A 12,228-nucleotide genomic window follows, 5' to 3' on the forward strand; every position below is an offset into this window, starting at 1 on the left:
AGTCACCAGATTTTTCCTCCACCTCTCTAGCCGTGCGTGCAAATCTTCTCTGCCTATCGCCTTTGCGTGAACACTATTTGATCATTTGCCTTTATTCCTTTGGCATACCATTTCTCAGTTTAAACAGCCTCAAGAACTGTCTACAAAACAAACAAACAAAAACCACTGTTTTGGGAAGGGACTGGGAAATTTTATAGCAAATCTTTGAATTTTGTGTATTTCTTCCCTGTATATGCCTATCCCAGTGGTAGGCAACCTTGGCTCTTTTATGACATCCACGAGTCATAAAAGAGCCAAGGTTGCCTACCCCTGGATCCCTTCTCAATTTGAAATATCTATTAGAGTAGTATATACATTCCACTTTCCCTTAAGTGGCCAGAGCAGAGAGATACTAACAATACATTATGCCATGCCCCGTTTTTACTGTCTTTCATGACTTCCACACGTACCTTTTGGAGAGGAGAGAGTTTCTCTATATTTATTTTTTCCCTAAAATTTGTGCACTTTTCTATCAGGCAAAGTTAGATCCTTAACAATAATTTTCATTTTAAAAAGATGAGAAAAGGAGGAAGATATACTACAGGTAACAACAAATTCAGCACGAGAGAGAGAATTCCTTTGAGAAGAAATACCCACTGTGTTTATGTTAACGTATTTTACAGGAGGGAAAAAGGTTTAAAATATGGTAAAATAGAGAGACTAAACACTTAAGTCATCTAGAATTCTTTGGATGTAATCGCCGGTATGTGTCTATCCTCCTCAGAAGACTTGAACCGCTTTGCGTTTATGCGTTCTGAGTATTGTCATCTGAAGACAGTAGTAGTTAGGGCAAAGCTAGATTGAGATAACTTGAAATTGTGTTATCATAGTTCTAATCTGGGAAATTGTTTGGGCGATGAATGGACTTTTCCGTAGTATTTTCATATCCTAAAACTATGCTAAATCTTAAACTATGAATCTTCTGCCATTTGGTAAATTTAGTCAGCAGCCTTTATTAGACTGATGACGTGTATTTGCATTGGGATATAAAGTTAGATAAAGTTTTATAATAAACGTGCATTACGGTTAGTGGTGGAAATACATAGTTGTACGCATTCTTCATACAATGCCTTTTTTAACCTATGAATTTTATGCAAACTTGCATAATCTAAGAGCAAAGATGTCAAGGACTTGCTTGTAATTAACTCTCTGTAGCAGATGGCCAAGCAGAAGTCCTTAGTGTACACCAAAACCTGAGAATAAATATCACTGAATTTACCAGAGAAATATAGAAATATCCGTAAAGTTTGCACACTGTTATTTAAAGCATGGTCCTTTGCTGTTTAAGGGAAGGAGAAAACCCCCCCAAAGTCCCACTGGGCCTACTTAAAATATTCTTTTGGTTCCTGGCATTGGTTATATTTGTAGGTTTTTATTTGGTCTGATTCTTTTTCCTGAATTGATTCTGGATTTTAATTGGTACTGTCAGCACACGGTTCTTACGTTTCCCAATAAGCTCCTTCAAGTTTGCTCCCTTATTTAAAACATCTGCATAGAATTGCTAGCAGAATAGTGACTTCTTTCAGCAATTTTCAGAACAAATGAATTAAAAAAAACCCCAGAAATGCTTTTCCCAGAATTCCATTCCCTCCCCACTTTTTTTTTTCCTTTTGTGCCAATTCATCAGAAGGCTTGCAAAATAAAAAAAATGGGAGGGTAAGGAAAGAGCTAACATGACTCTTGATTCATTAAAGGAGATGACGGAAATCAACCAAATTCCAGAAGTTACTAGCTTTGTACGGTATGTACGGGGCTGTTTTCTGAGAAAGGGCCAAAGGCCTGCTTTCTATCATTTCTTTGTTCAAACTCCAAAGAGTTTCATAAAAAAAATTTTTTTTACAGGGCAACACTACAAATCAGTCAGCTTCTCTAGAACCCGTTGGGTGGGGACGCCCAAGCATGAGTCCCTCTGTCCTTTTCACGATGGGCAGTTTGGGGTGGATGAAACTAAAGAGCCAGACAGAGAATTTGTTGGATCCAGCTCAGTTGTTTTGAGTTGGCCGCGTTGCAGGGATTATTTCAGATTAGAGTGGAAGTTGAAATGACTCTGCTGTGGGAAGACTGGGGAGCTGCAATGCCCTCTCTCTACCTGTAACCCTAATTCAGAATATAGAATAATAGAACAACACAGTTGGAAGGGACCTTGGCGGTCTTCTAGTCCAACCCCCTGCTGAAGGAAGAGACCTAAACCAGGTCATGGACTTCAGCCAGCAATGCTGGCTGAGGAATTCTGGGAGTTGAAGTCCACGAGTCATAAAAGAGCCAAGGTTGCCTACCCCTGGTCTAGGAGGCTCACCGCTTAGAACAGCAGGACTTAGGCCAGGGGTAGGCAACCTTGGTTCTTGACTCGTGGACTTCAACTCCCAGAATTTCTGAGCCAGCCGTGCAGAGGGGAAAGGGAGAGGTTTCCAAGCTGAGCCAGGCTGGCTCAGGAATTCTGGGAGTTGAAGTCCACGAGTCATAAAAGAGCCAAGGTTGCCTAGCCCTGTCCTAAATCCTCCTGTTGTAAGCGGTGAGCCTCCTAGACCAGGGGTAGGCAACCTTGGCTCTTTTATGACTCGTGGATTTCAACTCCCAGAATTCCTGAGCCAGCATGGCTCAGCTTGGAAACCTCTCCCTTTCCCCTCAGCATGGCTGGCTCAGGAATTCTGGGAGTTGAAGTCCACCAGTCATAAAAGAGCCAAGGTTGCCTACCCTTGCCCTATACCATTTTCAGGCAAATGGTTGTCCAGTCGTTTCTTGAACGTCTCCAGTGATGGAGCACCCACAACTTCTGGAGGCAAGCTCTTCCATTGGTTGATTGTTCTAACAACCAGGACATTTCTCCTTGGTTCTAGGTTGGTTAGCTTCATCCCATTGTTTCTTATCCTGCCTTTTGGTGCTTTGGAAAATAGTTTGACCCCCTCATCTTTGTGGAAGTCCCTCCAATATTGGAAGACTGCTGTCATGGCTGTCCTAGTCCCTTTCATTAGATTAGACATACACAATTCCTGCTACTGTTCCTCATGCATTTTATCTTCCAGCCCTCTAATCATCTTTGTCACTCTTCTCTCTACTCTTTCCAAAGTCTTCAACATTTCTCAAGCTTTGCTTTCTCGCAGAATTGTCTTAATCGTAAAAAGTCGTTAAAAACATACGAATAAAACATTTTGACCTCACGCTGGCTGGGGAATTCTGGGAGTTGAAGTCCACATGTCTTAAAAGTGGCCAAGAATGGACAACCCTGGGTTAGACTATATATAGCAGTGATTCTCAACCTTTCTAATGCCGTGACCCCATAATACAGTTCCCCATGTTGTGGTGACCCCCAAGTGGGTGTGGCCACCAATAAGAGGGAGTAGGACAGCTAGGGAAAAGGGAAAAAAATGGTGGACAGCATGGTTTGGCGACCCCCGTGAAATGGTCATTCGACCCCAAATGGGGTCCCGACCCACAGGTTGAGAACCACTGATATATAGGATCATCCTTTGCATACATTTTTTAAAAATAAAGGCACTTTGAATCAGAAGGCCACGGCTTCGCCACTCAAAGGACGCCAAACGAGAGGATCCAGTTGGGATGGTTTTCTGGAATGGAGAATGGGGCGAGACTCTGCCGAAACCTCCCCGCCAGTTGTCATCATTTATCCTTCAAAATAACCACCCTTCTCGAACCCAAGTGAGGAAACTAACAAACTGAGATCAATGAATAGGCATTCCTAGCCCAGTTTCAGAGCGGCTATTTGTTTGCTTTAGGAATAAATTAAGGGCCCGTGAAAGTTGGGTGGAAATTCTTCCATTCGGTCATTTTGTGAAAAAAAAGATCCTGGTTCCACCTTTCAATGTATTTAGCCATTGCTGTCCCAGCCATGATTGAGATTTACCGGGAATACTAGCCAAGGAGATGGGCAGACTGAGAACTGGATTGGAAAAGGGGGTTTTGTGCTTCAGTTTAACCCAAGCTTTGAGCCACGATTCAAGAAAATCGTTCTGCAATCTGCATTTTTCCTTCCTTGCACAGTTGTTGATAGAATTCCAGAGAAGAGAAGGGCAAGAAGGACATAGGGTCCCACCCATTGCTTAGTGCTGTGGTCCAAATCAGAGCTTCTCCAATTTTAACCTTACTTTGTGCTTCTGCTTTAATATATGCACAGTGAAATGATAACCGCTACTCCTCTGGGTCAGTGTTTTTCAACTTTGGCATCCTTAGGATATGTGGGCTTCAATTCCCAGAATGCCGGCTGAGGACTTCTGGGAGTTGAAGTCCACGCCTCTGAAAGTTGTCAAGGTTAAAAAACCTGGCTCTGGGTCATTGGTTTTTATTGTTAAAACTTTAGAGCAGCGGTTCTCAACCTGTGGGTCGGGACCCCATTTGGGGTCGAACGACCATTTCACGGGGGTTGCCAAACAACGCAGTCCGCCATTTTTTCCCCCTTTTCCTTAGCTGTGTTACTCCCTTTTATTCTATTGGCTTTTGAAAGCCAATAGAATAGACTCTCTTGAATAGAGTCTAATTCTAATGGCTTTCAAAAGCCAATAGGAATTGTCCAGGCTGTCTCTGCCCTGCTGAGCCCGCCAAAAGTCCCAGTCTGCAAACGGTGCTGCAAGTTGTCTGCAGCGAAGGCAAGCTGTCTGGAAGTTTCCACCCCTCCCTGCTGAGCAACTACTAACAATGTAAGGCCAGGGGTGGGAGGTGGGAGGCCGGTGGGTGCAGGGAGGGTTGCTGGCACGCGTGGGGCCCGGTGGGTGGCTTACCTCCCTTGGGCTGGGCCAGCTGGTGGCCCAGCCGGTGGTCGGCCTGCTCCATCTCTGCTGCTTGCCAGCTACGCCTTGGCCTGCGCAGGGGGCGGCACCACACATGCACGGTGCTCCCGGGCAGGGAAAGTCCTCGACTTACAACCGGTTGGGTAGTCCTCGACTTACGACCAGTTGGGGGGTCGCGGCATTAAAAAGGTTGAGAACCATTGCTTTAGAGGTTTCCTCTAACACTCAAAGGGAATGTTGTTTCAGGTAACTTTATGAACAGCTGCACAGCAGTACAAGCTCTCGGGGCAAGAGAAAGCTTAATTCTGTTTTTCGAGGTTCCCACATTTTCTTTGCTCTAAATCAGACATGTCAAACTGGCGATGTCACGTGACGTCGCACAACGTATCGGGCCGGTTTTGCCATTGCCGGCAATGGGGTGGGTGCGGCTTCCACATGACGCATCCGGCCTGTGGGCTGGCAATTTGACACCCATGCTCTAGATTGTGGATGACAAGCAACGATTGCAGAGGATTTTTTGGCTGGCATATTTTGAATAATAACAAAGCTGCTTTCTAATTTCAGGTGTGAGTCTTCTCAGGAGGGTGTCTTGAACCCAACGATGCTTGTTACAAAGGTGAGATGGGTTTTGGTTTCCAATATATGAGCTTTTCCTCTAACAACAACAACAACAACAAAGTTGGAAGGGACCTTGGAGGTCATCTAGTCCAACCCCCTGCTCAGGCAGGAAACCCTATACCATTTCAGACAAATGGCTGTCCAGTCTCTTCTTAAAAACTTCCTTGTTGGAGCATTTCACCACTTCTGGAGGCAGGTTGTTCCACTGGTTAATTGTTCTCACTGTCAGGAAGTTTCTCCTTAGTTCTAGGTTGCTTCTCTCCTTGATTAGTTTCCATCCGTTGCTTCTTGTCCTGCCTTCAGGCGCTTTGGAGAATAGCTTGACTCCCTCTTCTTTGGGGCAGTCCCTGAGATACTGAAAAAACATGCTATCATGTCCCCCCTCGTCCTTCTCTTTGTTAAACTAGACATACCCAATTCCAGTAACCATTCCTTATATGTGTTAGCCTCCAGTCCCCTGATCATCTTTGTTGCTCTTCTCTGCACTCTTTCTAGAGTCTCAACCTCTTTTTTACATCGTGGTGACCAAAACTGGATATTAATAAATAATAACTTAAGGTGGCAAGCATATTCTATCCACCCTCCTCCTATTTTCCCCACAACAACCCTGTGAGGTGAGTTGGGCTCAGAGAGAGAGAGGACTGGCCCAAAGTCACCTGGGCAGCTTTCATGTCTAAGTCGGGACTAGAACTCATAGTCTCTTATTGATTCACCCAAAGTCACCCAGCCATCTTTCATGGCTAAGATGGGACTCGAACCTACGACCTCCCAGTTTCTAGCCTGGTGCCTTCACCACTAGACCAAACTGTCTCTTCGCAAGATTATATATGAGGGCTGCCCAAAAGTCCCAGAACCCCAGGTAGTTCTGGGATTTGAAAAGCAGAAGGCAATGGCAATCCTCTTCTCGGCTGTTGCCAGTGAAAATATTATTTTGCACAGCATTTTGTTGTTGTTGTTAATTGTGAAGTCGTGTCCAACCCATCGCGACCCCATGGACAACGTTCCTCCAGGTCTTCCTGTCCTCTACCATCTTCTGGAGCCCATTTAAGTTCACACCTATTGCTTCAGTGACTCCATCCAGCCATCTCATTCGCACAGCATGCTGAAGCCCAAAGTAAAGTTAAAATTAACCAAGCTCCATGCCTTGTGCAGATCACATCCTCCAGATCTTCCACGGCCCAGTTAAGTATTGTGTGGATCCGAACGGCTGAGAAAGGTGAATCAAGAGGCAAAGAGGCCAGCTTGATTCCTGGGGGCTTGATGGAGATGGTCCCGTCGACAGTCCTGGAATGTCTGGATGATTCTCCCCATGCAGACAGACCGCATTCAGATCCAGCCACTCCCCGCGTCTGTGGGAATTCTCAAATCGTCCCGTCCGGTCACCCTTGTCCCAAAGGTGCTTTTTAAAAGGCAAATGGATTTTTCTGTACTTGGCTCTGGGAAGTCGGGGTGGGGGGGAGAGGGTGGGGGGGAGGATGGGTTGAAGTTTAAGTAGCTCAGATAAGTAGAAATAGTTTTATTGTATGTAATATTGATGTTTTAATTTGGAGAGAGGAATTGCTCGGGCATTTCCCCTGGACCGTATCCGGAGCGAGAAGATAGGAGGAAGGGGAGAAGCAAGTAGGAAGGTTGAGGAGAAGGAGGAGAGGGGGAGAGTGAGGAAGAAGAGGGAAAGAGAGAAGTAGGTTACAGGGTGGAGGCGGTTTGGGGGGAAATGGGTGAGCAATACCGAACGTTATAATAATAATAATAATAATAGTAATAGTAGTAGTAGTAGTAGTAGTAGTAGTAGTAGTAGTAGTAGTAGTAGTAGTAGTAGTAAAGTTGGAAGGGACCTTGGAGGTCATCTAGTCCAACCCCCTGCTCAGGCAGGAAACCCTACACCATTTCAGACAAATGGCTGTCCAGTCTCTTCTTAAAAACTTCCAGTGTTGGAGCATTTACCGCTTCTGGAGGCAGGTGGTTCCACTGGTTAATTGTTCTCCCTGTCAGGAAGTTTCTCCTTAGTTCTAGATTGTTTCTCTCCTTGATTAGTTTCCATCCGTTGCTTCTTGTCCTGCCATCAGGCGCTTTGGAGAACAGCTTGACTCCCTCTTCTTTGGGGCAGCCCCTGGGATACTGGAAGGCTGCTCTCATGTCCCCCCTTGTCCTTCTCTTCATTAGACTACACATACTAGTTAATAATAATAATAGTAAAGTTGGAAGGGACCTTGGAGGTCATCTAGTCCAACCCCCTGCTCAGGCAGGAAACCCTCTACCATTTCAGACAAATGGCTGTCCAGTCTCTTCTTAAAAACTTCCAGTGTTGGAGCATTCACCACTTCTGGAGGCAGGTAGTTCCACTGATCAATTGTTCTCACTCTCAGGAAGTTTCTCCTTAGTTCCAGGTTGCTTCTCTCCTTGATGAGTTTCCATCCGTTGCTTCTTGTCCTGCCTTCAGGCGCTTTGGAGAATAGCTTGACTCCCTCTTCTTTATGGCAGCCCCACAACTTTATGGCAGTTGTGTGTATAAATTTATTTTACTCTTTATCTGAAGTATTTTTATGAATGTAACGCATTGCAAAATTGAAAATAAAATTTTTTTTTACAAAAAAAAAAAAAAGCAAATGGATTTTTTTTTTTTTAAACCCCTTGAAAATGTTTTCCCTTCAGATTCCAAGACACAATTACTGGCAGTGCTTTGAGATCAGCCATGTTTGGATAACGGCCGCCCCCTGCTGGAACATAACTTAAATTATACTCGGAGAAATCAAGAGGATGAGAAACAGAGAGAGATGAAGGACATGATTCGGGGTTAAATCTAATGCTGCCTTGTGATTCAGGAGCTTAGTAAAAAGGTAAATTGGGAAAAAAAAAAGGGCTCAGCTAGATTAAAAGGTGACAGAAAGATCGTGGCGGCATCCTGTAGGCCGGGGGAACAGGATTTTCTCCTCCTCTTGATTCAGAGACTTTTAAGCAGTACCCTGTGGATACTTTGAATTTCTGGAGTTGGACCAGAGAGCCTGCAACCCCTTCCATCTCTGTATTATATAGTTGATGTCTACATAGAGAAACAGAGGAGGACGCACAGAATCATGATGACCTTCAGAATAATATCTATCCAGATGTTTGAATCTCTCCAGTCCTGCAAAGCTTGAGACAACCTTTAAAAATGTAGGGGGTGTTTTTCCCCCAGGTTCTGGAATAGACCGATGTTCTATCAGTTTGGTGCAGAACCTCCTTGGGTTATGGTATGTTCCCTCAGTTAGCTCCTAGGTGATGTTATTTTTATATTTTATTGTTAGCCATCGTATTGATTTTAATTGTATGTCGTCCTGCATCCATGCTGAGTAAGGTGACCTTTATAAATCTGAATTATATCTGACTATATGATACACCACAGGAGACCTAGATTAGTTAAGATTGTTGCTGGGAAGCAGTGAAGGATCCACACCACAGGATAATGGGCAATGTGATTGAAAGTTGGAAGAGAGCTAGTCTGTAAATATTTCATTAAAAAAAGAACTTTTAAGGTTGGGGTTTTTTTTTTACATCAGATTTCCTGTCTGCTTTCCTGTCAGCAACTTCATTCTGAGTCCAGCCCAGATAGAAGATCAGGAAGGGGAAAAAAAATTGCTCTGAAATTTGAAAACCACATTTTTTTTTTTATGTGTACCAATCAGGGAAAAGAGAGTAGGGGAAGAAAAAGAGTGATCTTGGTATTTTTTTTAAAACATTTCATAAAGAAACGTTACCTCCTGTAAGAAATTTCGTGACGAATTCGCCTGTTCATGTCATTTGCGTTAATCTCAGAGTTACATTTTCAGGTTGCATGCTTTCCCGTTGATATCCATTAACTGATGTTATGGGTAGTTTCTTCTTTAGAATTTTTAGTCAAAGAAATATCCTTCTCCAAGGAAGGGAGAAGAAATAAGTGTTCAGCTGTGAAACAGAACCTGAATTATTATTATTTTTTTATTCTTTGCAGGTTGCAAGAGAAGAAATGAAAAAAAAGAACATTTCAAGATAGGAGATGGAGGGAAAGGCAGCATCTGAAGGATTAATTCAAAAAATAAAAAATAAATCAATGCTGCGACATTCACTATTATTAGGTGGATGTCAGATTTAGATACTTCAAAGCTTAAATAAAGCCTTTTGGCCTTTGGTCAAGGAAGGACCTTTTGATTACAGAATGCAGAGCAGAAAATCTTCCATGTTGCTGTTCGGCAACGGATGACAACCCTTTGGCCCCGAGTCTCAGACTTACATCCCGGAAGTAGTCCGTGCCAATTCCATGCCGTTGCAAAGGAAACCGCGTGGAGAAGTCACCAGGAGTTGAGCAAAACACAAAAGAGCTTTGCCTTTTTTTATATTGGGGGGTCCTGTGGAGGCTCGCTCTTGAGGCTCACCTCACGTAGCCCTCTGGCTTCAAGATGATCATTTTTATCATTTGCTGAGGAAATACCTTCAGGGTGGTCTCCATCTCTGAACCAACTACGACAAGCAAGAGGATCCAACAGGAAGCCTGTGTTTTCTTTTTACAAATGGGAGGAAGACTTTATTTGCATTTTTTTTTTGTTTTGTTTTGGTCCTCTGGAGGAGGAACTTGAGGGAAAGCAGCATCAGCAAACTCCACGGTGCCTCCTGGCCTGGGGCAGACCCTCTTCTCCTTGCGTGATCTGGGCCCCTCACTTGACTTGGCTGGCTGTCGGCAGCGCCTTTTCGCCCCCAGAGAGGTAAGGGAAAGATGATGGAGCTGAGGGAGATCCACATTTGGTTTGGTAGCAACGCTCCCAGTCGTTTGGATGTCAGATTTAGATAGTTCAAAGCTTAAATAAAGCCTTTTGGCCTTTGGTCAAGGAAGGACCTTTTGATTACAGAATGCAGAGCAGAAAATCTTCCATGTTGCTGTTCGACAACGGATGACAACCCTTTGGCCCCGAGTCTCAGACTTACATCCCGGAAGTAGTCCGTGCCAATTCCATGCCGTTGCAAAGGAAACCGCGTGGAGAAGTCACCAGGAGTTGAGCAAAACACAAAAGAGCTTTGCCTTTTTTTATATTGGGGGGTCCTGTGGAGGCTCGCTCTTGAGGCTCACCTCACATAGCCCTCTGGCTTCAAGATGATCATTTCCAGTTCAGCTTTCCGAGTGCTCCTGAAATCCCTGGAACCTCGAGTTACACATTTTGGGGTTAGATACCAAGAGGGGCAACACGTTGGCAGTGCCGTGGCTCAGCAGTTGAAAGATAAATAACTGCTCGGTGGGTGGGGATTTCAGATCTGAGCATGATGTCACGGTTCCGACTAATGAAACACTTCAAAGAACTTCCAGGCATTTTATCCTAAAAAAGTCTTTTTATTGGTGTGACAAAAATGTCGGCACAGGCATGAAGAAAGGAATGCTGAGATCTGAAATCCCCACCCACCGAGCAGTTATTTTGCTAGCATTTCCCTCCCCTATTTTGCTGTCACGATGTACGTTCCCCAATTAGTTTGAAGGGCAAAGGTTCCCTTCCGTCTTCTTTCGCGGGCTTTTCCCTCCTCCCTCTCTCTCCTCTGAATTAACTCTAAAAGTACCAGGCAGTTCAGCATATTTTGTCAAAGCAAGAATATACGATATTAGCAGCGTTGACAGTCAGTTGGAAAGCCACGAGACCCGCGCACCACGCCAGGGGGTGGGCTCCCGTTCCTCGCCCCAACTCCTGCCGTTCGAAAGCACGCAAATGCGAGTAGGTAAATAGGTACCACTTCCCAGTGGGAAAGTAAGAGCATTCCCAAGGCCTTTGGCATGTAACCACGCTGGCGACGTGACTGTGGAAACCTCCTCAGACAGCAGATGGAGGTGAGCACTGCCCCCTATAGTCAGAGTAAAAATCCATAAGGGCTCCTTTACTATTTTTTCCCGTGGCACGCTTACGAATTTACGCAGACTTAAGGCAGGTTGTTGAGTGTGGAAAACCGGCGAGGTTGACAGCTTTTTATTTCTTCCGTGTGTTTTCGCTCTTGCAGCTTCTTTCGCCCTGAAAGTGGTTAAATGTTTCCTACAACAGGCTCAGAGCTATATTTTGGCTGCTTCAAGAAAAGGGCCCCGGGGGAAAGGAACACGGCTTTCTCCTGAGGAGTCTTTACCATCTCAGCTTCGTCGAAATGAAAAAAGGAAACCGCCAGCGTACGTTAATCTCCGCCTTTAATAACGCCTTAGCTACCAGGAGGCCTCGTCTGGAGCTTCTTCAGGAATCTGGTTTCATATGGTGGTTTAGATTTAAGTACACAAGGTCTAGCACCATTTGAAATCAGTGTTTTTGGGGGAAGAACGGCTGCGCGTTGACCCGTTTCGGAGAGTCCACCTGTTGCTTCTGATAAAAGCTTCTGTGACCGCCTCATTTACACGGATTTATGGCCTCTTTTCATGCACGGCCTCACCAGGAAAACCGAGATCACAAAGCCAGGTTACTTAGACAATTTGAAGCGAACCTCTCCCTTGCAGAAATATACCTGGCTTCTTGGGCAAGATACTGGGCTTGGAAGTGTGTGTGTGTGTGTGTGTGTGTGTGTGTGTGTGTGTGTGTGTGTGTGTGCATACTATGAGAATGTCATTGACAGATTGCCAATAGGAGACATTTAGAGCTGGTTGTAAGAGAGTTTTAATAAGTTGACTCGGCAGAAAACCCCTTTTCCAGAATGGTTTCTGTGCCAGCTTGTTACCTTTTTAAATTAAGTTAGCAAATATTTAAGAATTGATGTTCCAGAGCAGCGGTAGGCAACCTGGGCTCTTTTATGACTCGTGGACTTCAACTCCCAGAATTCCTGAGCCAGCCATGCTGAGGGGAAATGGAGAGGTTTCCAAGCT

General features: G+C 44.6%; 1 long non-coding RNA gene across 2 annotated transcripts in view; it reads left to right on the forward strand.

The window, feature by feature from the left end:
* Positions 1 to 12,228, forward strand: part of LOC120320082 — a 123,697-nt gene extending 111,469 nt beyond the window's left edge. The window contains exons 4-7 of one of the 2 annotated variants that reach the window (XR_005559894.1): positions 5,346 to 5,397; positions 8,052 to 8,236; positions 9,367 to 10,114; positions 10,259 to 12,228. This is a non-coding gene — a long non-coding RNA (uncharacterized LOC120320082). Of the gene's footprint in view, positions 1 to 5,345; positions 5,398 to 8,051; positions 8,237 to 9,366; positions 10,238 to 10,258 lie in introns of those variants that run through there. The other variant, XR_005559893.1, reaches the window with a different exon arrangement.

Source organism: Crotalus tigris, unplaced genomic scaffold (assembly GCF_016545835.1).
Source record: "Crotalus tigris isolate CLP2741 ecotype Arizona unplaced genomic scaffold, ASM1654583v1 scf7180000021160.8983255:1529534, whole genome shotgun sequence".
Taxonomy (NCBI): Eukaryota; Metazoa; Chordata; class Lepidosauria; order Squamata; family Viperidae; genus Crotalus; species Crotalus tigris.